The following is a 24543-nucleotide window of genomic DNA, read 5'->3' as shown; positions in this document are numbered from 1 at the left end:
TGTGGTGAGCTTGGTACGTTTGTCACCTGTCAGTCGGCTATATTCCGTTAGCAGTCGATTGTATACAGTCGCAAGGCCTTAACAGTCACCCCTTCTTTCTCAGGGAACATCTTGAGTGCAAACCGTATTAATAAGGGTTCATGGAAACAGCCGATGCTTTTCAAAAACATCCACAGCCCTCTGAGGTCCCATGACATATTAATGGGACGAATCGCCCCAGAAAATCAGTTTGTTGTGGCTTACTCATATGCTTTCCCTCCGTGTAGGGATGCTTGGTGGAACCTGTCAGCTGCGGCAGAACCTAAACTTTATCTGCAAAACCACCGTTTGAAGCAACGTTCTTAGTGAGAGAAAACTTTTCCTATCATTTAAGTGAAGGGAGGTGTCTTTTGCATCACAGAACAGTGTGCATTGGGAACAATTACTGTCACAACCTTCAAGACATAATTCAGGGTTTGGCATTATGTTTTAGTTTCATTATAACAATATAATCCCAGGCTACATTATCTGATAAATAACTCATTTTAATCAGTTATGAATTAAAGCTTATAGGAAATGGCAAATTCCCAGGTAATGGCCTGTGTGTGGTGGCGCAGAGTGGATTTATCCTACATCATAGTGCTTAACGCACAGGTCACTTATGAGATAGACCCCTAGATGTGTGGACAGTCTGAAGGAATTCTGTAAAGTGAGAAAAAAAGATGCATTTTACCTGCGTAATATTGTTGTTTAGGGTAGTCCATTTTCTTTGTTGTGGAAACATTAGAAATGTGGTAAACTGTTCTTAAGGTGGAATCTACATACAGTATTCAGTCTGAGCTGAGCAGAATGTGAAGCAGATGGTCTATCATTACAATTCTGGATACTAAAAAAAACAACAACTCCCAAGCTAAGGAATTAGAAAACCACCCCTTAGAATACCACCTTCTGGAGCAGCCACGTAGTCTGTCTCTTCACCTGCAGCTTTCATGTAATATCATCATTCAGATCTTCCAACATCAATTACAAAACCTTGACTCTAAATCTATGTATTGTAGACTACATTCCTTGCATTTACAGCTAATTTTACTGCATGAATTCTTCATGCACATGTGATTGGGCTCCATGAATCCTACATGCATGGCTGATTGTGTTTCATTATTCCTGCATGCATGGCTGATTGTGTTGCATTATTCCTGCATGCACGGCTGATTGTGTTTCATTATTCCTGCATGCACGGCTGATTGTGTTTCATTATTCCTGCATGCACGGCTGATTGTGTTGCATTATTCCTGCATGCACGGCTGATTGTGTTTCATTATTCCTGCATGCACGGCTGATTGTGTTTCATTATTCCTGCATGCACTGTTGATTTTGTTTCATTATTCCTGCATGCACGGCGGATTGTGTTTCATTATTCCTGCAGGCACGGCTGATTGTGTTGCATTATCCCTGCATGCACTGTTAATTGTGTTTCATTATTCCTGCATGCACGGCTGATTGTGTTTCATTATTCCTGCATGCACGGCTGATTGTGTTGCATTATTCCTGCATGCACGGCTAATTGTGTTTCATTATTCCTGCATGCACGGCTGATTATGCTGCATTATTCCTGCATGCACGGCTGATTGTGTTTCATTATTCCTGCATGCACGGCTGATTGTGTTGCATTATTCCTGCATGCACGGTTGATTGTGTTGCATTATTCCTGCATGCACGGTTGATTGTGTTGCATTATTCCTGCATGCACGGCTGATTGTGTTGCATTATTCCTGCATGCACAGCTGATTGTGTTGCATTATTCCTGCATGCACGGCTGATTGCGTTGCATGATTCCTGCATGCACGGCTGATTGTGTTGCATTATTCCTGCATGCACGGCTGATTGCGTTGCATTATTCCTGCATGCACAACTGATTGTGCTCCATGAATCCTGCATGCAGATGATGTGGTTTGAGCTGTGCAGGGACTGGCAGTCTGCTGTTCAGTGGGGCCTCTGAGTGAGGAGTCAGCCAGGTCCCAGTGTTCCCTCAGTGTCTCCCTCAGTGTCTCCCTCACTGTCCAAACTGCTACCCCTTACACTGCAGCCTGTCAGCATGTCAAGCAGAGTCGAGGGCCAGGACCGTACATGTTGTTTTATGTTTATATAGCCTATATCATGTGTATGGTAACAATATTTAAAATTTGTTAAAGTGCTACAAGTATTTCTGGTAATTGTGAGCCCTGTTATTTTGATTGTAATGTATAGAAACCTTGCAAGTACTTTGTAGCTTTGTATGTTATTTGTAAAAGGTCATTGAAAGCTCCTAATGCAGTTCAGGCTAAATCAAGCCACACCTGAAATAGGGTGGATTTGTCCTGATTTTATGAGAACGTTCCCAGTCCTGCTTCACCAGTCATCCCTGCCTTTGCAGGAATACAAGTACCGTCCCTCTGCGTTTGACCGTTTTGTCTCGAGGGCATTTTAATCTGATCAGTGTCTTTTGCTTTCATGTCCTAGCAGCAGAGAGCCTGTTTGACATTACAAGGACGCATTCTGTATGCAAAAGGAATTAGCTGCTCGTTTTGCTCCAGGACTGATTGCGCAGACTGATGTGATGATGCCTCCTTGTGTCATTGTGCTTTAGCTGTTGACATCTGAGCTACTTGGGGTGAACATCTTGTAGGCCCTGACCTGAAGCTTGGGTTACCACCTGTTCAGCTTTCAGGGAATACAGTTTTAGCCTCTGTGGTTCGGTGAAAGCCCAAAATGGCAAATTAAAAATAATATATGTACACTCGCTGTGCACTTTATTAGGAACACCTGTACACCTACGTATTCATGCGATTATCTGATTAGCCAATTGTGTGGCAGCAGTGCAATTCATATAATCATGCAGATACGGGTTAGGAGCTTCAGTTAATGTTCACATCAACCATCAGAATGGGGAACAAAATTAGATTTTGACCATGGAATTATTGTTGTATCTCAAACTGCTGATCTCCTGGGATTTTCACGCACAACAGTCTCTAGAGTTTGCAGGGAATGTTGTGAAAAACAAAAAACATCAGTGAGCAGCAGTTCTGCAGACAGAAACGCCTTGTTAATGAGAGACATCTGAGGAGAATGGCCAGACGGGTAATGCAAATAACCACACATTACAACAGTGGTATGCAGAAGAGCATCTGAACACACAACACATCAAACCTCTAAGTGGATAGACTACAGCAGCAGAAGATTAATAAGACTAAAAAAATATGTCTAATAAATACCTAATAAAGTGCTCACTGAGTGTATATAAGTTACATTTAAATGAATTGTATAAGGAAGTGGGCTGATTAGGATTGAATGGACATCCCTACCTGGCGATGCAGAGATGTGAGTGTGTCAGGGCACTGTGGGGTACGGCTGTAGAGAAGGCCAGTGAGAAACCGCAGGGGGCTGGCACCACCCGTCTCTGCACGGCACTCACCAGACACCGAGAGGGGCAGACAGGGCGCGGGGGACTGAATCAATAGGGCTGTTTACACCAGAGCGAGGACTACAGTGAAGTCTTCTGGAAAAAAAGAAGCTTGCCATCGTTTTGTGAGCTTACATTTTTTGAAACTGCAACAGGCTAAATGTTCTTTTCTTTAAATGACAATTATTAGTGAGCATTTGAAACACACCATGACTGGTGTTGTCTTTAACCGCTGCCTTGCCACTATGTTTAACAGCAGAGAAAACCCCCTAAATGATCTTTCTGACAAAGTTTGTGATGAGTGACAGGTTGTTTCTTCATGCAAAATAGATTTGGGATTGAAAATTCAATTAAGCTGCTTTATTTTAAGGGTTTAGTGAAGGCGGGTCATTTTTGACCCTTAGGACAAGGGGAGTATACAGAATGTTAAGACTACACAAGGGTTAATGAGTTTGCATATGCTCCTTGTTAAAGTTAACTCCTCCTGCAGCTAAAATGTTTGGTATAATTGTTCCGGATCCAAGTTGAGTGACTCGATAGCAGTTTGAGTAAAAAAAATGAACTCAAATGTGAAAAAGAAGTTTTACATTTAGAATTTTCAGATTAAAAAATAATAATAATTCCCCATTTGCCAACATTAAGGCAGTGCTATATTAGTTTACTTGGACAGGAACAGTACTAACTGCTATGCATTTTTAAAACTGTTACTGTGCATGAAATGCTCTCAACTGCAAAAGAAAGTATAAAACCGGCCTTTATATAATTGAAGTAGGAAGCTTTAGCATTTATGTTCATATTTGCATTTCAATGGAAGAAAATTCCTTCACCCATTTGAGATCTACAGTACGGTACAACTCATTAACACCCATACTTTAGCTGTCTCAAGTTAATCGCTTTTCAAGTAAATAATCTCCCAAGAAGAATTAGCTTCGTTCTTGGTTCAGATAATGTGTTAAAAATATGCATTTGTTAAATGTATAAAGCAGCCAGTCGGCAATTGCTTGATTACACTGGTTTACTTGGAGTGAATGAAATTATCTCACAGCCACCATTTCAAATTAGCCTTGAATGAAGAAGTTCTACTGCTAGATGTCTCAGATACAGTACTAAGTTTTTACTAATTCAGTGTAGGAATTAAAGTGTTTCGGTATGGGTATTTCAGTAATAAAGCTGTAAAGGAAGCCTTCATCACATTCATTTATGCAATCTTTGAATTATCTACAGCACAGCAGAGGTTAAATGTATTACCCTTTGCACTTATCACTCAGACTTACTTGAGTAGTTGGATAAATATCCCCGTGGAAAATAAGGAAAGCCAGGAGGAGGCATTAGAGCAAGGTTTTCTGAAATGATTTAGCCTATATTGCAAACTCCTGAAACCACAAGTCTAAGCAGTGCATTATCCATCCGTCCATCCATTTTCCTGGGCGCTCACTGGTCAGGGTTATCATGGGGCTGGAACCTATCCCAGCAGACATTGGGTGAAAGGCAGGAATACAACCCTGGATAGGTCACCAATCTCAATCATGATACAAAATAATATATTATATTATATTATATGGGGTGTAGTCACTGTTTGAAAAAAAAATGATTGGACACTGGAGAAAATGGGTCTTCCGGGTCATGAAGGAGGAGTTAAAAAATCATCTTGACTCCACCCCCTTTTAAAAAATGACTGCCAAGCCTCACACTGACCCAGTCAGCTACTAAGCCATTTCTGAGGTCACAGCTAGAGTTTACACCAATGAAAACATAATACTGAAATACTCTCCCTTTTTCCGCTGTCATTGCACTGAGCTTAAGTAATTTGAATCTATGTGCACACAATTTCTCAGCTGAACTGATATTTCAAATCTATCTGCTGAGCATATTTTCCATCCTGAATAGCTGTAATTATTTGCAAATGTTCTATCACCTTTCAGCTGACAGCATGTCTTTTGTGATATCATTATTCTTTCTGAGGACTACTGCTAGCAACCTGGACTGACTGCATTCATCAAACAGAGGCAGATTTTGTACCTGGCACCAAAGTGAGTTAATCTTTGCAGTACATGCCTTAGAGTTTTTGTCAGGGTATTAGCCGGGCCTTTATGTGGTCTAGTTTTCTTGACAATGTAAAATAAGTAAAGCATTGCTAAATAAGGATATTTATATCTCAAATGAGAAAATGCCTAGAGATTAACTAGCATTAACCAGCATTTCAATGTGGTTCCAAGTCTTTCAGTGATTTAGCATTTTGTGTTGGTTTTGCTTTTTTTTATAAGTGATATGTCCACTTGCACTATTTTCTTTCTCTAAATTGTGCAGATATCAGAAAGGTTAATGTTAATGAAAATTGAAGTGAATGTATTTTGATATCAGCAGCCGTACTGATACGTGAGACAATAGACAGATAGACAAACACACAGACAGTGCTGTTTGTGAGCTGACCTATAATCCGCCGACAGGCTTCAGACTCGTGGATAATGGATGTGTGCCGTCTTCATCGCTTGCCTCCTTGCTGTAAGCGGGAATGACAAGTGAAATGTTTCACACTGTCAGGAAGTTCATGTTGCTAATTCAGTCCTGGTACAGCCTGACACTCACTCTGTGCCTGATAGCCCGGCCCACCATACCAGAGGTTTGGCCTCCTGAGTGAAGATCCACTCATCTTTGAATCATGACACGTAGTGATTATCCTCAAACTCTGTCTCCATCTGTTGTTCTTCTGGAACAATCCGTCATTATCACCCATTGTGCCGCATTCAGCCAGGTCTTTGGGTGCAATCAAACCCAGATTATTTAAATACTGTGTTAAACTGTAACGCGCAGTACGTTTATTTTACAGATACTGTAAGTCAGGAATTAAACTGTGTCTGTGAAGACAAAAGCCGATCTAAAATGCAAATCTAATAAAGAAAATATTGCGTGATGAAGAAAAGAATCGCGATAGGTTCATACAGTAGTCTGCGTTATGCGCAGTGTTTTTGAGACCAGTTTCAAACACTACTTACTCTCCATTTTTTCCACTGTTATTTATGTCCAATTTGTCAATAAAATATGATTAGCAATTCTCTTGGAAGAAACAGCAGCGTTATCAGTTCCCAGATGACAGATGGGAATATTGGAACCCCAGTGTAACCCAGTTGATAGAATTTTCCACAATAATCATTTCTGCATTTTCCTTAAACGTTTGTGTTCTTCGGTATGACAGTGCTATCTTATCCCACAGTGATTTTGTATGGACTTTGTTTTTATAATCAAATCCTATGAGGCAAAATCTCATGATAAATGCTTGAAAGAGTTACCGCACTACTGTAGCCAATGTTATGTTATGAAAAACCTCTAATGAGCACAGTTTCTGTCTCCTTTTTAAAATTGCTGGAGTAAATATGAATTTATACCAACCATCATGTGTTACTGGTATTCGAAGATATCACTATTACTAGACTTAACTCCCGCTTGACACAATAAATTCCTGCTCCATTTCCAAGCTACTAAAAGTAAACCTCTACCTTACAATAATTTTCTCTTTTCCAGCACCTGACATTTATTCAGCTTCAGAAGCCAAGCGCTGTAATTCCTTTCAGAAATAAATCTGTGAACTGATTTTGATGGACGGTTGCAGTGGACCTGTCCATTGCAGGAAGCATCCTGTTTTTCTTTCTGTTTTGCAGATTTTTTTATTTATTATTACATATATTTTTTATTTTATTAAGTGGAAAGGATCAGCCTCTCTGTGCCTCACTGAGGCGTGTGAAAACAAGACATTACATTATGCATGAAAGTGACCTTTTGCTGGTTATCATGAAGAACCAAACACTGCATGGCATTAGCCTTCATAGGACTTGGGCTTTTCATCGGGCTAAATTCATTAAGTGTTATATCAGCCATCTGTGCCCAAACACTTGCACACACTCACACATATGCACAATTTGCACATGTGTGTAGAGATACTGTGCTGCTGGTTTCTACACTATACATATGTATGAAGATAATTCTGATGAGCTTCTCTTCCCTTGTCACTCAGTCCCTTACTTATGAGAAAACCTTGTCGCTTTCGCCATTGTGCACCAGTGGTGCTGTTGGCAAGTAAGGCTGCATGCGTTCCGGTGTCATCTAATACCGCAGGGATTTGAGAATCTTTAATGCATTATATAAGCAGAGGTATGAAATCATAAAGAACGTTCTAGATGTTCTGGAACTAGCTCTGACTAGCAAACAAGTTAACGGTTTATTGCCACTGCAATGTAACAGGCCTCTGCAAATTATTATTATTGGAGTGTCCTAAGATTTTGGCACCCCTGGTCAAAACGCCTTTTAAAATTAATATCTCTGTGAACAGAAGCAAACCTGACCTCTAAATTGTACAACGTTAAACATGACACATTTATAAAATTTTTAAAGCAAGATTACTTTTTTTTACATTTTTTACAGTTTCAAAAAAAAAGAAGAAAAAAAAGGCCCTGTGCAAATGTCTGGGAACCCTGTCAGTTAGTGCTTTGTAACTCCTCCTGGGGCAACTATAACAGCTTGTAAATGCTTCCTGTAGCCAGCTAAGAGTTTTTCAATTCTCCCTTTTGGAATTTTTCCCCATTCTTCCTGAAAGAACACCTCTAGTTCAGAAATATTCTTCGGCCTCCTTGCATGTACGGCATTTTTGAGATCTCTCCACAGATTTTCGATACTATCCAAGTCTGGGGACTGTGGTGGCCATTCCAAAACCTTCATCTGTCTTTCCTAGAGGTACTTCACGGTTGATTTTGAGGTATACTTTAGATCATTGTCTTGCTAGAATACTCAACCTGTCTTCAAAGTCAATGTCTGAACTGACATTTGAGCATTAGCCTCTAGAATTTCTTGATATTTGGTGGAATCCATTCTTCTGTCCACTCGCACAATATTTCCTGTGCCCCCAGCTGCCAAAACCTAAAGCATAATGGATTCACCTCAATGCTTCACATTTGGCAAAGTGTTCTTCTCTACAAAGGCTTCACCCTTTTTTCTCCAAACTTACCATCTTTGGTGGTAGCCAAAAAGTTCAAAAAGTTTGGTTCTTCTGAGCATTTCTCACCAGTTATCGGGCCATTCTATCTGAAATCTTTCTTGGTCTTCCAGACCTTGCCTTGACTTCCATTTTCTAATAATGTTTCTGACAGTGGAAATTGGTAGTTTGAAGCATTGAGAGAGGCTTTGTAGCCGTCTCCTTCTTGGTGGAAATGAACCATCTTCATTAGGAAATCCTTGGACTGTTTAGAGGAACGTATGGTTGTTAACACTAGACAGAACAGCCACTGCAGTTGCATACTTTAGCAGGCATGGAGTTACTTCAGCCCTGGAATTATTCTCACCTGACTCATTGAAGCCCTACCGAGTAAATCACCTGGGTCTGGGCCTTATTAATCATCTTTGTTTTTTGTAATAATTTATTTTAAATTTATAAACAAGTAATAAAAAGCAATCTTGCTTAAAAATTTTCAGAAAGGTCTCATGTTTAACTCGATTAGAGTGCAGGATTGCTTTCAATTACATACAGATTGATTGTTAGAGACGTTTAAATCAGGGATGCTCAAATGTTTGCATCCCAATGTAATTCATTATTCCATTATTTAGATCAGTTATTAATGAGATGTGCATGTTGACAGTGGCATGTAAACAAAACATATCATGGGTAATGCACAAACAATGCTTGCAAAAAAGACGTACCACATGCTAACTTCAGCCAGTTAGAACTTGACGTTGTTTGATTATGTGGAATCAAAATCAGTATTTGTCAACTTATTTTGCGTATTCTAAATACGATCAACCCTGTCTAGCTATCTAGCAATATGATGAATAATAGCAGGCATATTGCATTTCAGTCTTGCTTCATGCCGTCTTAGCAAACTATATAGGTTAATTGCATGTGTTATTAAATTGAATGTAATAGCCTGTTTCTTTTTGTTTTTTTAGGCATACTTTTTTGTTTCCTTCCAATGAAAATAGAACATAAAATAAAATGATTGGTCACTTTCAGTTCATAAGTGCAGTATTTCCTCAGTCTTTGAAGTGCCTCAGTACCTACAATTCTCATTCTCAAACACAAGACAGGCATCAGCTGATACTTGAACCACTCGCCACTTAAGTGTGTCTATTATGGGCTCTGAATCGCAGAGAGTTGTTCACTCAGAATTGTCATATTGTCTGTTTTTTAACCGTGGGATTTCCTCAACAATTGGTATAAAGATGATGCTTGTAAATATTAGCTTAATGCTATGAAGCATTAGTACATGGTCAATGATTTGTGTGAGATTATTTGGAATAATATATCTATTTTATAAAAAGATAAACCGTATATTTTTTCATAAAGTATATGATACAGTATTGTATATTGTATATTGTATATTTTCATAATTAAGCAATCATGATATGTTGAGAAACTTGCGTGGGGAAACAGCATTGGTAATGATTCAGCATTTCAGCATCCATTAAGCAGACATCTCATGTTCCTCACTTCATACTGTTCCATCGTCTTCTATCAGTATCAGAAATTAAGGGCCAATTAAAGATTTAATTTAATTAAAGCAGCAGTCTAAGCCATAATGAAAGCCCTGTTAGTAATTGTAAAGGTTTTCAGTTTTCAGGAGCAGCCACTTCCTTCCTCGAATGTTGTGAAATTAGGCCTGGAATCAATGAACATTTGCCACTACCTATGACTCGATAATTAAAAGTTACTCACGCCCACCCCCCTTTTAAGAGCACATTTTGCTAATTTCAGTGATCACTAAAATTGATTGGATGAATTCACGTTTGTAATGATAGAAACAAATACGTGTATTTTTTATTTTTAACTAAGAGAAAATGTTTATTTGATCAAAGTTGTGGGTCTGCAGTAATTAGCTAAAACTTAAGTCTGAACTTAAGGTAGCATTTCAAATCAAATCAAATCAAACTGCCAGTGCTCTGTTTGTCAGCTCTCTTAAGCATCCTCTCCAGTCATGTCAGTCTGCTCAATTACGTTACATCCATTATCATTCACATGGCTGTTTAGCCAGAGGTGGGCTCAGGTAGATGCTTCTCATAGGTGCACCCATAAAGCATCTAGTCTGCACTCACAGGAAATTATAATTTACTAGGATCTAGGCATTTTGCCATGTACCCACCTCAGCTAGGGTGGCAGAATAATTATGAGCATTTCTGTTTAGTAACTTATAAAATTTCAACCAAAAAAGAGCACTGAAGCCATGAACCCCAAGGGACGGCTGATACACCACCCACATCCCGTTCCTCAGCGGCCCGAAGGCATCTGGCGATCTGAAAACAACGTGCCTTCTTCAAGCCGTCTCGTCTCATGCTCGTGACCGTGATTCCAAGGCGCCAGGGGTGCTGTTGTATGTGACGATCTGCTAACCCTGCCAAGTCCCTCCCTCTGGAGCAGCGAGCCAATTATGCCGCTCCACGAGAGCCGGCCAAACTTGGCTTTTGGTAGGACCGGGAATCAAACTCCGGTCCTCGATGTGCAACTGCAGCGAACTGCAACCGCAAGTCCGCTGCATCTTAGCCTCTATTTCTAATATAGCTAATTACGGCAAGCAATCAGATACGAAACTAGTCTTCTGAATTGCCTGTGGAGTCTGTTATTGGCATTCGTCAACATGATGACCGGAGTTGTGCCAATGAAAGTCAAGGAAGCCATTATGAGGATGAGAAATGAATTCAGGCCTGCATTTTCTTTTCTTTTTGAGTTTTTTGCGAAGCTGCACGTTTCATGTCCCACGCCCCCAGAGCGCTTGGGGAAACAGAACCTCCTGCATTATTAATGAGGGAGCGTCAGAACCTCAGCGGGGCTGGCGGCTGGGACCAGGGCCGCTATGTCTTCTCCCCGTTAGCCGTCATTCAGCGTTACCCAATTTGCATGTTGTTCAGCCCGAGGACCGTGATCCGTGGCTCCATCTACATATCAAAGTGTTTTGGGCTCGGATAGAGGTACAGAGATAAAGCCCTAGGAAATGTCACCCTCTACGCTGTTTCCCTCCCTCTCCGGGGTGGCAGAGACGCCGGGGGACGCACGCTGGTGGGAAATGTTACATACCTGAAGGAGCAGGAGTAATGATGGCCTTTCTGTGTCACTCAGTTGTGCAGCAAAGTGGAAATGACTGATATAGTACAAGCTGTCATTTAAATGAGAATTGAGTTTTCAAATGACATACCTGGTTAAATAGTAATATACATAATAATAATTATATTATTATTTAATTGCTTGCAGTACATACAGTGGCTTCAGAAAGTGTCCCTTCACTTTTTCAATTTTTTTAAATTTTTTTTTAATACTTTGCAAAAACATGTTTTCACTTTGTCGTTATGGGTTATTGAATGTAGGTTGATGGGCAAAAATGGTAATTTTATCCATTTAAAATTATACACTATAAAGTGTGCAAAAACTGAAGGGGTCTGAATACTTTCTGAAGCCACTGTAAATACATTGAAGCCCTGTCCACCCACAATGCCTCTCCAATGGCCTTTTTCTTATGGAATTATGTGTATCCTCTCACATGAGCGTTGGCCCAACTCATCATTTTGACAAGAACATCTGTAAAAAGAAGGATTCCGCTCCATAATCTTGCACGCTGCAAGAGCACATAAAGTGATTGTATTAATGTTGGACATGTTGTGTCAGACAACAATCAGATGAGGATCCTTCTTTATCCTGTTCGCAGTATTAGCGGAGCGCTAATCCTTCCTCCACTTCTGCTGTGGGTCATAAGGGCTAAGTCACAGTAGGCTGACTTTTTGTAGTTGATGCATTTTTTGTTTACCAACTGAACAGGGTTTTTTAAAGTTTGAATGTCATTTAGCCTCTGTTGGTTTTCCCTTTTGGCTGCTGGAGGCTACATAATGAGTTATATTATGCAACAAATCCAACAAGCAAACAAGCAGTATGACAGCACTTTGGCTGATTTGAGTTAAGGGCAATGACTGATGGGATATGCTGCCACCTCCAGGAAAAACACACATCACAGTTTGTTCGGTCTGGGCAAGCTGGTATCGACTTATGTTGGAGGCTTACACTTGGGCTGTATGCTAGCCGAGGTTCCAGGGTGTCCTGTAAAAATGTGTTTTCAACTGTGAGCTGAACCAGGCCACTTTCTCCATGTGCACGATAGATTAGATTAAGGCTGGATAATTGTCGCTGGTCTGAGCTCCCGCGTCATAGTGGGATGCGTGTACGTCATCCGACCTCTGTGCAAAGCCCTATTAAGACAGGCCAGCTATAGATCCCCCCACCACCATGCCCAGTGGTCACTGTGTAGGTACAATGTTCCATTAGTGTTTGGTCCTGAAGCTTCAAGCTACTGCATCTCTCTCTCTCTATTCTATTCTCTCCTCTTCTCCCTCCCTACCCTCGCCTCTGTCCTTTTCTCACCCCTCCCCCTCCCCTCCTCTCGCTCCCGGAGGCATTGAAAATCACAAAACGTTTTGACCCAGAAAAAGAAATGTTCTGAAACTGAGCTTGAACAAATGAGTCAGCAATGCTGCTGCTAGTCGCAGGGTCTCACCAGGTGTCCGCCCGAGGTGTCACTAGTACTTCATGAGGGAAGGGAGCCACAGCAGGGCAGACGTGACCGTTTTCTTCATCATTACGGTCAGTCTGTGTGTCCCTCAGGACGGGAAGTAAGCAGTATTCTCCTGTCAGATTACACACCCGCCTGTAAGTGACCCCTCCATGCAACCAGCAGCCTCTCTCCCAGCTCCGGTCAAATGTAAGCGGAGAAGCCACAAACATTCTGTTGTTACTTTTCAATGTCACAGATTTCTGTGGACTAAGCAGATGGTCTTATCCATATTCTTAACAAAAGTTCTGTCTCTTGCCAGCTGAAACTGGATTGCATCAATTATGTGTTATTTGAATATTCATAAAGGAGGTCTAGGACGGTACCAGTGACAGTGAGTGTTTTGTCCTTACTCGTAATTGTTTGTGCGATTTAAGAAAAAACCTAGGCATCTTACTGCAGTTAGGAAGTAGAAAGAATGCTGGAGCTGGCCTTCCGGTTATTCTGTCTCTGAGAATACAGTCCAACTGATGGTGCTCAGGTGTGGAGGTGGAGCCAAAAAGATTTATTCATAAGTGGCAGGACTAAAATAAATGTAAATGAAACGCCAAACAGTGCGCTTTATATCAGACCTCAGTCTCAGACTCAGGTGTATCGTGCCCTCTCCAAGCCATCTATCTGATAGGTAAACTGTGGTCACAGTGCAGTTTTGTGTAAATGATAGATCTTCCCTCTTGTGGGAAGGAACGCTTCCTGGCAGACCTTGGGCGTGAGTGAAAAGTCCCCCTGTTAATGGATTAGACGAGAGGAGGAATGAGGCAGTCTCTCACCTTCAGCCTCTCTAGAAGGTTCCTTGGCAGGAAGTGCACATCAGGGAAGCAGATCGTTTATATACGCACAGAGCCAGATTTATGGTAGCACTATTTATTTTTTATGAGAATTAAGCTCAGTTGATGTTATTTGAAAGTTTTGCGAAGAAGACTTGAATCAAGGAAACTCACTTACAGAAAGATGTTTTCAGTCAAAACCTTCAATATTAGATTATTGCATCTTTGTGGGTGGTGGCACTCACAGATGTGAAACAATAAATTAAGCAGTGTCTGTGATGTTTACATATGAAACATATGAATTACTTTACTATTTTTTCCTGATAATTCAATGTTACTTTGTGCAATTAGCTGTAAGTGTCTTTCAATATATTGTGCCTTGCTCTTATGATTTCTGCAGCTCTGCTACTGTATGTACCTTATAACCCGTCTGCAATAACAATCTTACAACTCATATGAGACATTGTAGCTAGCAATAGACTTTAGGTGTGAATGCATGTGCCTATGCCTATGGGTCTGTAGGAAGATCCGAGAGGACTTGCTCTCAGACCTTTTTGTATGGAATAACATAATATAATATATTAATATAATACACATGAAAAGATGTATGTGTACAACATAAGTCAGTTGAAACGGAAGGTCAAACTACTTAAGAGTCATAATCCTCTGTAATTATTATTTGCAACCGGGCAGCTTGTGTGCCACGTGTGATTTATTCCTCCTTTCTCGGTCACACACTGTTGCTTCGCCTTAATCGGAATTCATCAGAAACATTGGCCCCCTGCATCTAGATGCATCTAACTGCAAGTTAATGTGGTTTAAATGAACAACGGGCATTACACTGTTTCCGTGTTTCAGAATTGTTCCAATGTTGTGCATCACTGAATTTGAAAGAGAAAATGACATGTGCGGATCTTTGGCTTCAGTTTCTGTGCCTCACTCCAAATTCAGACAGTGCTAATGGCTACTGGGGGATACTGCAGAGCTGCTGGGGGATATCTGCTGATGACTCTTGATGGAATCAGGGGAAAGGCTACAAAATCTGTCTCCAGTCGAGAATCTATCAGAATCTTTGGTTCCGGCTCATATGACTTTTAAAAGCGGCAGATTGAATCTTGAGAAAGGATTAATGATTTTCTGCCACTTAGGGGACAAGCGTCATAGAAATACTTACAGGGCCAGGACTTTGACTGACTGGATGTACAGAGAGGACAAACCTGCATCACACCTTTGCATATTGGAGCCTACTGTTTATTATGAAAAGCTGAGTAATAGTTCTTTGTCTCCTTGAAAACCCACTGCTTACCTCAATATCAGCAATGACGCCAACCAGAGGGTGGCCATTGATTACCAGCTTCCTGTTTCTTGTGGTTATGTGCGTGGTGTCACTCTGAGTGGAAGCACACAGTAGAGCAGGTTGCAGCATGCTTGCCTCCTGGGCCCTGTGGACGAGTCTCTTGGAAGACAAGCTTTTCATTTTACAAATGAACCCAGCTCTGGTTCCCTCACCACCTCACCCAGCAAGCCCGCACATGCGTCACATGGGGAAGAGGGGGCGCAGGGGCAGCGTGGGGTCACTTATGAGCGGGCTGTAGCAATTAGTGTTAATTAGGCAGCTCTGTTCTGCTCTGCTCCACTGGCTTGAGATTTCTGGGAAGAAGGAACGTGTTTGGCCACAATACCATTTCACTGTCTGTGGTGCCGCACTGGAGGGTGTATAATCGCTTTGTCAGTCTTCTGATAACTGCATCTCCATTATCACCATATACCCACCGTGATATTCCCATGAAATCTCTGCCTTGTCTCTGGTCCATCACTTAATATTCCTTTAGTAATATGACTGGACATTGGAAACAGGACTTACCATAAACATGAAGGTGGAAGTTTCATCTTGTGTTTTTTAGTATTTGCAATGCGGATAGGCCTGTTTTATTTTGCAGTTTTTTTACAGAAGTTTGTAGTGCAAAGGGGTGGCCTACATTAGAGACATAATTGGCCAGTCTAATGTTTCATGTTACTGCTCGATGAACACGCATAGAAATAGATCCATTATCCAAAAATGTTTTAATACCCTTCAAAAACGTATTGCAGGATGTGGGTGATATGATACTATTAAAAATGATAATAGGTTGCTAGGTGCATTAATATACAGCCTTTCAGGACTTCAGTGTGCTGTGCGGTGATACTCACCCACCTGCGTAGCCTCCATCTGGGTGAGGCACAGTAGGCTGTTTGCTCCAGAACATTTACCAGTAGCTGAGATTTAGAGGGAGGGATAGTCCAGCAATAGCTGGGTACAATGCTTGCGAAGGCCAATGGATACATACGGCTGTTATTTTGGGCTGCGATGCACGTGGTGAGTTCTTCCCACGGCACAAGTTCGAAGTGGCACGACGGAATCTTCCGGGTTCTCTGGCCTACATCCTCCATTCCCACCGGGCAGAGGCCAGCCTGCTGAGCCTTATGGGAGCTGGGTGACGGAGCCGGACCATGTCCGAGCGTGTAGAGGACGCTCACGCTCCTCTCTCCTGTCTCAGCCTCTACCTGATGAGAAACCTCCTCCCGTTGGAGCCCTTGCGAGGAGCTATGTGACTGGCCAGGTCATTCATATGATATTCATGAAAAGGGTATTGCCCTTTTTAATTTAAATCTCAATATTGCATTGACCTTTTCCACTAATGGAATACATTATTATGGAACATATTAATAGTTGTTGTTGTTGTTGTTGTTGTGATATCCTTATACAAGACGACTTGAATATTGTTATACGACACAGAATATTGACAAAAATGAACTAATACAAAAGTGCCTTAACTCCAATGAAACCTACTTCTATTGCAAAACATTTTTCTGGTAAGTGCCCAAACAATTCCAACAAGCAATGCAGTACAATAACACATTCCTGCCAGATGGGATTTCTGTTTGACATGGTTTTAACCGAACAATAATGCAATAACAAAGCGCCCTCAAACAAACAGTGTGGCTATCAGGATGAAATGACTTCCTTTATCCCAAAGTATATTTTCCCCAAACAATCTCTGCTTGGGAGGGGGAGTCCTGATATGAGGATATTTTTTGCAACTACAGTGTTTTTGAATTTCGGAGAAAGAAGCAAATGATGTTAATTTGAAACAATCTCAACATGGTGAGTCAAGCTTATGTACAATCCACCAAGATAGGATAGTGGAAATGGATTTGTCAGTGCATAATGAAACTGCTTGCTGAATGTAACTAAATGCATTTCAAGGTTCAGAAGGTGAATTAAAGGATGTTATCGTCAGACAGAATTACTCTGAAATAAGTCTGTAACTTTAACTAAGTCTGTAAAAAAGTTCCAGCTCATTTCATTTTTATGTGACACAGCTGTTTTCATGTAGGGCATACATACCAATGTTAACAACTCACAATAAACAAAATATTTTTCTCTACTGGGATTTACTGCTAATCTGTGAACTTGTTAACTTTGACTTCACACTTGAATTTATTTCCTTTTTTCAAATCATAGTTTGTTTTGCCGATATCAGGAAGGTAATGGCCAAGAAACTGTTTCTGTGGGGAGTCAATGTTATGGAATAATGCTGGATCATAGCTTGTTTTTGTTTATCAGGCTCTTACTGGTCTTCAAAGCTTCCAATGGTCATTGTGAGCGTGGGGTGGGCTGCATTTATGTAGAGCTTTTCATTATGTACATTTGACACAAAGCAATTTTAAGGCACCAGTACAACTTGCAACAACACCAGGTTTTTCTGTAATTGTATATGGTATAAGCCTTTCTGACAACATTAGGATATCCACCGTGCTTTTTAAAGCTCGGCATATAATTTTAAGCAATTATGTTATGATGCCTGTGACGATGTATGCCAGCGTACTGCAGAGTATCATGATTTATGACAGGTTTATTCAGTTCTTGTGATGGTGTTATGTATTTGGTTCACATGATTGTTCATAGAACGCATTAAGCTAACCTGTCATCATTATGATTATTACAGCTCATAATGTAGCAATACTGGATTACTTTAATAATTTTTTTAATCTTCTGAAAGGACTTTTTTAATCGACCTGTCATGGATCCTCTGCCTTGGATTACCGTGCAGGATGAGATGGGAATGATTACTTGCATCTATCATTTGTGATGGCTGAGAAGAACATCACATACTGTAAACCATGCTTATGTCCTCACACTATACCCGCACATATGCTGAATTGCATGCAGTTGAGGCCTATGAATGCACCGAGAGTGGCGCTGTGATTTATGCTGCTATCTGAAATGGCAGCTGTGCCCAGCAGATGTTGTTTCAGGTGAAGCAAATTCATCAGGACCTCCAGTGTTCTTCTGAGGTGCCATGTTGTGGAGAGACCGGCTTGGAATGTTCTCCTACAACGAATATAGATTGCCCCAGTAACTGGAAAAAACCTCATCACATCTAAGAGTCTGGCAGCCTGGAGAAGCACCAGATGGAAATGAAATATCTAATTTGCTCCAAGGTTTTATGGATCCCGGTAGAGTTCAGTAGGTTTTACCGAATTCCTCACTTGGCTATAATTTCTTTTGACAAACTGATCATATAATTACGAAGTAATAAAGCTTCTGTAATACTTCATTGTACTACTGTTCATTAAATGAGAGCTGTTGCTGATAAGACCAGGCTACAGTTTTCTCTCCCCAAGAGAAGCCAATCATGTGTTTAGTAGCTTACACTTTTTTAAAGACAAATTTGATTCTTTTTGTCCCGTTTTGTAATGGCTAATTGTATTAGCAGGTGTATCCCATCCCTGCCATATGCTTTGTTGATTCCGGTGGGTGGACTAGCACATGCCTTGTCTGGCCAGTGCTATAGCGAATCGTCCTGTTTGGCTTCCAGGCAGAGTTGGCACTGGAGCTGTCGACATTTGATTCTGGATTGAGGAGCGTGTAACTGGACTCGGGACAAATTCATTATTCGCCTTCACCAGTAATGAAGTCCCAGAATAGCTGATGCATTATTGCTATATACTGTATAAAGTTTGGCCTCTGTACTTCTGCCTCCAGCACATTGGATTGAAATAAAACCATTCATATGTGCAGGCTACTAGCTTCTGAAAGTATTTACCTCCGTATTGGGTTTACAGCCTGAAGATGGTGTCCCGTATATGCAGAAAGTGCTGCAGTTATATTGTATGAATAGCTAAAAGTGGCTGCAATGTTATAACCAATGAGGCTGAGAGACAATGAGATTAGTCCCTACTTAATGATATTCACAGTTTCACCACCCTCTGGCTTCTTCCTCCTCGGTTTGCGTGTGAAATCTTATTAGATTGAGAATCTTTACTGCACAACAGGTTTATTCTGCTGTTGCTCGGCTGGTTGCTTTGTGATTTAATTTCCCCCTTTTTGAAATATGACTGTTTGATTATGCAGGTCATTGTTTTTGTTCCGTTTTAATCATTCCACTTCGCTCTTCCAAAACGCCGCGCTTCAGAGAAGCGAGGCTCCAATCCATCCCCTCTGGAGAGCTTCTTCCTTCTGCATGGCTGTACACGTTTGCATTTTCCAGCAGACTGCACAATGTCCTTCCAATTAAATGGCTTCACCAGTCTTCCCAGAAAACGACACAATCTCCCGAACTTAAAATATTCTCCATACCACATGGTTGAAACATTAAAACATGCCCAAAAGATAATTGAAGAGGTGGTTTTTATTTTTTATTTCAGCATGACGGCCCTTTGACAGTTCAATCATTGTCTGACGACGGCAATTTAAATAACGGATCCAAAGCAGTATGCATCAATGACTGAATTAAGGTTTGCATTCGCGTACATCTTCAGCGTACTTCTGCATGATAAAATCAGCCAGTACACAAGGAACTCAAACCTGTATTTTAGTGCGGACGGGACCAAACCACATGACATCCTTCATGACTGCACCTCGTCTAATTCCAAGTGCTGCCAACCCCTTCTAATGGATGAACATGCCTCCTTGTGAATGGCTATAGTGTATGTTCAGTGCTGTGGAAGTACAGTGTACCAGAGGCCAGCCCCTGCAGCCTCTGCATATACTGTGCAACATGGCAATGTACAAGGACATTAACTCCAGGGCCCTCAGTGCTTAAGACCTAATTCAATGCATGTTGATTAATGTCAGCGTGGAACGCGTTTCTTTGGGTCTGGTTTGGGGCCATCTGGGCTGCATGTGAGCTGCGCTTCCCTCGACAGCCTTTGATGGAACACTCTCCAGTTATCTCCTCCAGCTGGGGCGAAGCAAGTTAAGACGCCTCTGATAGGGGACGTCTTCATCCTGCGCTTTTAAAGACATCTGGGAGAGCGAGCGGGCCCAGATTAGCCCCGCTGTGGATCAGAGAGAGCCCGGTTAGGCCTTGGCTCCGTGTCACCACACGCCGAGGCTCCTCGAGGAGGAGGAGGGCCCCTGTGGCTCGGTGGTGGGGGCCAGCACACGGGCGCGGCGGTGCGTGAGTTCGCCCTAACGAAGCGCTCCGCTGTGAGCCGCGTCGTTAATTTCAGCGCTCGTCTTCATACCGTGGCTCTGGACCCAGTGGGGGGATCAGGGGATGGATGCAGTGGATCATGTTTCTGTTTCCCTCCTCCTTTGGACATCCACGTGAATAATATAAAGTAGGGATGGAGAAACTGAGCTTTAGACCATAGATGGCGGCGCGTGCGTTCTGTATCTCGCAGAAGACATACAGTTTTTTAACCTTGTTTCTGTGAAGGTTAGAGATACAGTGACTGAATCCGATAGTAATATAGTACAGTACTATAGTAAAGAAACCTGGAGATAGCTTAGTTAATAGTATCGCCCACAAAGAGAAATCTTTAACGTAACTTCAATCAAATAGTCAAAGTGAAACTGTTCAATTATGACTTGCGGAGGCAAACATTTGAGTCACCCCTTCAAAAAACTAAAAAGTTTCATTCCAAGCGATCTGATTGCCCCGTTGCCATTCACATTTCCACAGAAGTGATAATTATTGTTTTATGCTGTCTAATTTACATGGAGCAATGTGTTTAAATGACTAGATATGGAAATGTCAGTCATCAAAAACCTTTCGAACCGTGACAATAATTTTGAAGTTTTAAATTATAAATGTGTGAGGTGAAATATGTGCTGACGTGGCTTTCAGGGAGAATTCTGGCAAATTTGAACTTTTTAACCAAATGTCAGGAATAAAAGCATTTGAACTTGCACGTGCTCCAGAACCAAATGCGTCTAAATGATGGAATACTCAGTCAAGGCTCTCAGTGTTTATATAGTGCCAGTGGGATCCTTCTCATATTATTGCCGGAATACTGGTCAGTATATGACATTTAATATTTCTCCCATGGATATTTTAGATTAACTTAACATATTAATAAAATATTTATATTTATTTCCAGGAATACTTGCTTCTCAATGCATATATATATGTATGTATATATATATATATATATATATATAATATCCATATAATGCAAATACTAGAATTTAACAATTGACAGAACTTCTTTGATCCGAATGTGCTAATTCAGAAAAGGAATGAATTCTATATGTGAGCACATCATATATTATATTACTTTTTATGGATCTGTGAATTGCAGAATGGTTTTATTCATGAAGTAGGGCATGAGCTTGAAAAGTTTGAGAACATCTGAATGGAAGAACACCCAAGTAAACCAGGACGGAGCAGATGTGGGTGTGAGTGTGATTTTTTCAGGGCATCGAATAAACAACATAAAACAAACGTGACTGTGGAGACATTTTTCATGTTTGACCATCTTCCCTTCCTCATCTTTCATCGGCAGACCATTGCAGCCGCCATCCCAGGTTTTAGGTTCCGATGGAGAGCGTGTTCTCCAGAGATCGATCCTGTTTCTTTTTTTCTTTTACATTTTTTCTCAAAAGCCTGTGCAACAAAAGCATAAGCCGATCAGTAGCTTTGGACAAATATGAAAAAAGCCACAGTCTAATCATTTCAAAGTGGTTAAGCCTGCGGGCATATTTAAATCCCTCTGAAAGCCAGAGAGACAGGCCCGCAGGGCTAAGCGAACCAAACGCCTGTTTGAAAGCGACTAAGCCTCATGTCTGAGGTATACCCCCACTGCCCCAGCCCTGTTACGTATGGAGCTATTGAAATCTCGGGCAATACATCCTGCAAATGTGCGTTAGCCTTGCAGGTCATTTAAATTGAGGGGGAAATGAAATCACCGGAAGATTATATAGCGCAGCCCATCTCCTGGATTGGAGATGAATGCATCTTCCCTGCAGCATGGACATTAAACGGCTAGTCAGCACAGCATGGCTCCTCTTTCTAGAGCCAATGTCATTTCAAATTTGTCTTTTCTCCACTTTTCATTTCTGTTTGATGTTACTGTACGTCTCCCATGATTTCCCATTTGGCATTTTTTCCCTGAAATGTGTAATAAAAACACATATGTATCTGAAACCATAGACTACAATGTTCAAGTATCACAAACAAGTGGGAACCCCACTGTCAGAGTAGCAAGGGCGTCCACTGCTATAGGCAGCAGCAGCCATTTTGAGCAGGAAGGCTCTCAGGCATGGTGGAAGGAATCAGAGAGCAGAGAAAGAGCTTAGTCTATATTATTTAATCTTTGTTTTCTCATTCATCTTGAAAAGTGAAGTGTTTGTCAGGCAGAGCGCCTCAGTTAATGCCGTCACTCAATATTAGTTTCATCTATGCAATTATTTATTCGGTTATATATATCACCATGTAATTTGTGAATACATTTTTTAAATTAAGTCAAGCAGCTCTTTTTTTCATATCCTCTTTTTATTGCATCTCAAGCACTCTTTTACAAATAGAAATATTTTCTTTTCTTTTTAAATTATTCTTTATTTTAAGAAAGTCCCCCATTGAGACTGTCACTGTCATTCAAGGGGGACCTAGCAAGGAATCCAGTATTAAATGTGTACCATGTATCAGTGGAACAGGTGCCGTTGGTGGCCCTGTGTTGCTGTCGGTGGAGATCGGTTGTTAGGACTTTAACCTAATGAAAATGCTCTGTCAAACCCTTTTTGTAAATGATTTGCCTGGAACCTTTAGCCTGGGAAAATGCGTTTTCCGCCCTGAGGGTTGCATGTTGTCTCAGAACCGCAGAAACGGGACACATTTTTCACCGATGTCTGGCCGATTCTGTTAAACTGTCGGCGCTTTGTAACAGCACATAAAACTCTCCTGCTTAAAACCAGGCGGATGCTGATAACTGCAATAAAGCCATTGATTAGAGAACAGCGATATTAACGGTGCCGCTGCTGCAAGTGCACCAGTGTGGTTTGCCAGTTTAATCAAGCTAATCTCTTCAAGAAAAATGAAGCTAATTTGAGTGGGGTGGGGAGGGGGGTCTTGGGGGAGACGGCCCGTATTTCTTCATCGCGTGCCGTCTCTCGTGCTCGTTTGGGCCTGAGTCTTCGTGCTGGGATTGGCCCGGTCCTCAGCGGGACACGGAACCCGGGGGGCCGCAGCCCGGGCCGAGCCGGGGCCCGCGGCGCTTCCCCCAGCATGCACCGCTCTCCCTCCGCGGCGGCTGACGGGCGCGCGATCGTTATCTACAGCTGCACCTCCCTTCCCCTCCGTCCCTCATTAGCTCCTCGACGGGTCCCGCACGCAGCTGCCGGCCGCCTTTGTCTGCCGGTGACAGGGTAGTATTTACCAAGCCGCCACGGCTCTGCCGCGAGCCGCTGCCCCTCCGAGCCAAATGGCTCCCTTCCGCTCCCTCCCTCCCCTCCTCCGGGAAGGTCAAGGGCACCCGGGAGCCCTGACGGGCGCTGGGTTACGCTCACTTCCAGGCACGTTGTTTTTTTTTACTCCTAACATCCCTTTGTGAAAAAAGAATCCGTATAATAATGCCTCAGATCTGTCACTGGCAGTCCATGCTGTACAAATCCCCTGGTGGCAGCTTGTCATGAATAAGTCATTGGACAGGCACTCTGCTCTCTCTGCGAGTGCTCCAGGGAGTGAGCGTATTCTCAGGGGCTGGGCTTTAATTAAGTGGACTTCAAGCAGCCTGATGTCCAATAATGATGGTGCACATTGGAAGCCATTTTGTAAGCAGATAATTCTGTAACCAACCAGAAACATTTCATTTAATTGGAGACGTGACATTGGTAGTGGCACTGATTTGATTGTATGTTTTTTGTCAGTATTTGTATATTAAAAGGGTAGCTCACATTGGTCTTTTGATATTATTTTGGTTTCAGTGTATGTTGGCCCAGAAATTTGGCCCAGTAATTGGCCCACACAGATTTAATTTGCAATGAAGGATATGATATACTTACAGAATGTATAGTAGAAAATACAGTCCAAAGCAGCTTGCCTCTAGAGCTTGTTCCTGTTCATTTTACCTGTGTATGCTAATTAAATAAAAATCATGTTTAATCAAAATAGCATTCATCTTCAGTTGGAGCTATTTTCTCTGATGCACATAGCTTGAGACTGCTGTGCTCTAACAAAGAAGTGCACTCAAACATCTTCCTGTATAAAGGTAGAACATGTGAGAGAGGCAGAAACAAACTAAAGCGGGGGAAAAATGAGAAAAACATTTTCATGTCACATTCACCAGCTACCTTTACACAGCCCGGATCTATTGACAGTGTGGGAACGGCCCTCGAGCGGGATGTCAGCACGCCATTTCACCTTCTCTTCCTGACCTCTCTGTCTCCATCTGCTGTGCTTTCTCATGCGTGAATTCAGGCTTGAATAAATAGGGTTCGGCAACATAGCTGAAACCCGCTTCTGTTTCATAGCCCATCATAATTGTAGTTTCAGTTTAAAAGTGTAGGTATCTTTGCAAACAG

This window comes from Conger conger, chromosome 14 (genome assembly GCF_963514075.1).
Source record: "Conger conger chromosome 14, fConCon1.1, whole genome shotgun sequence".
NCBI lineage: Eukaryota > Metazoa > Chordata > Actinopteri > Anguilliformes > Congridae > Conger > Conger conger.
The sequence above is the reverse complement of the archived record's forward strand: the minus strand, read 5'-3'. Positions refer to the sequence as shown.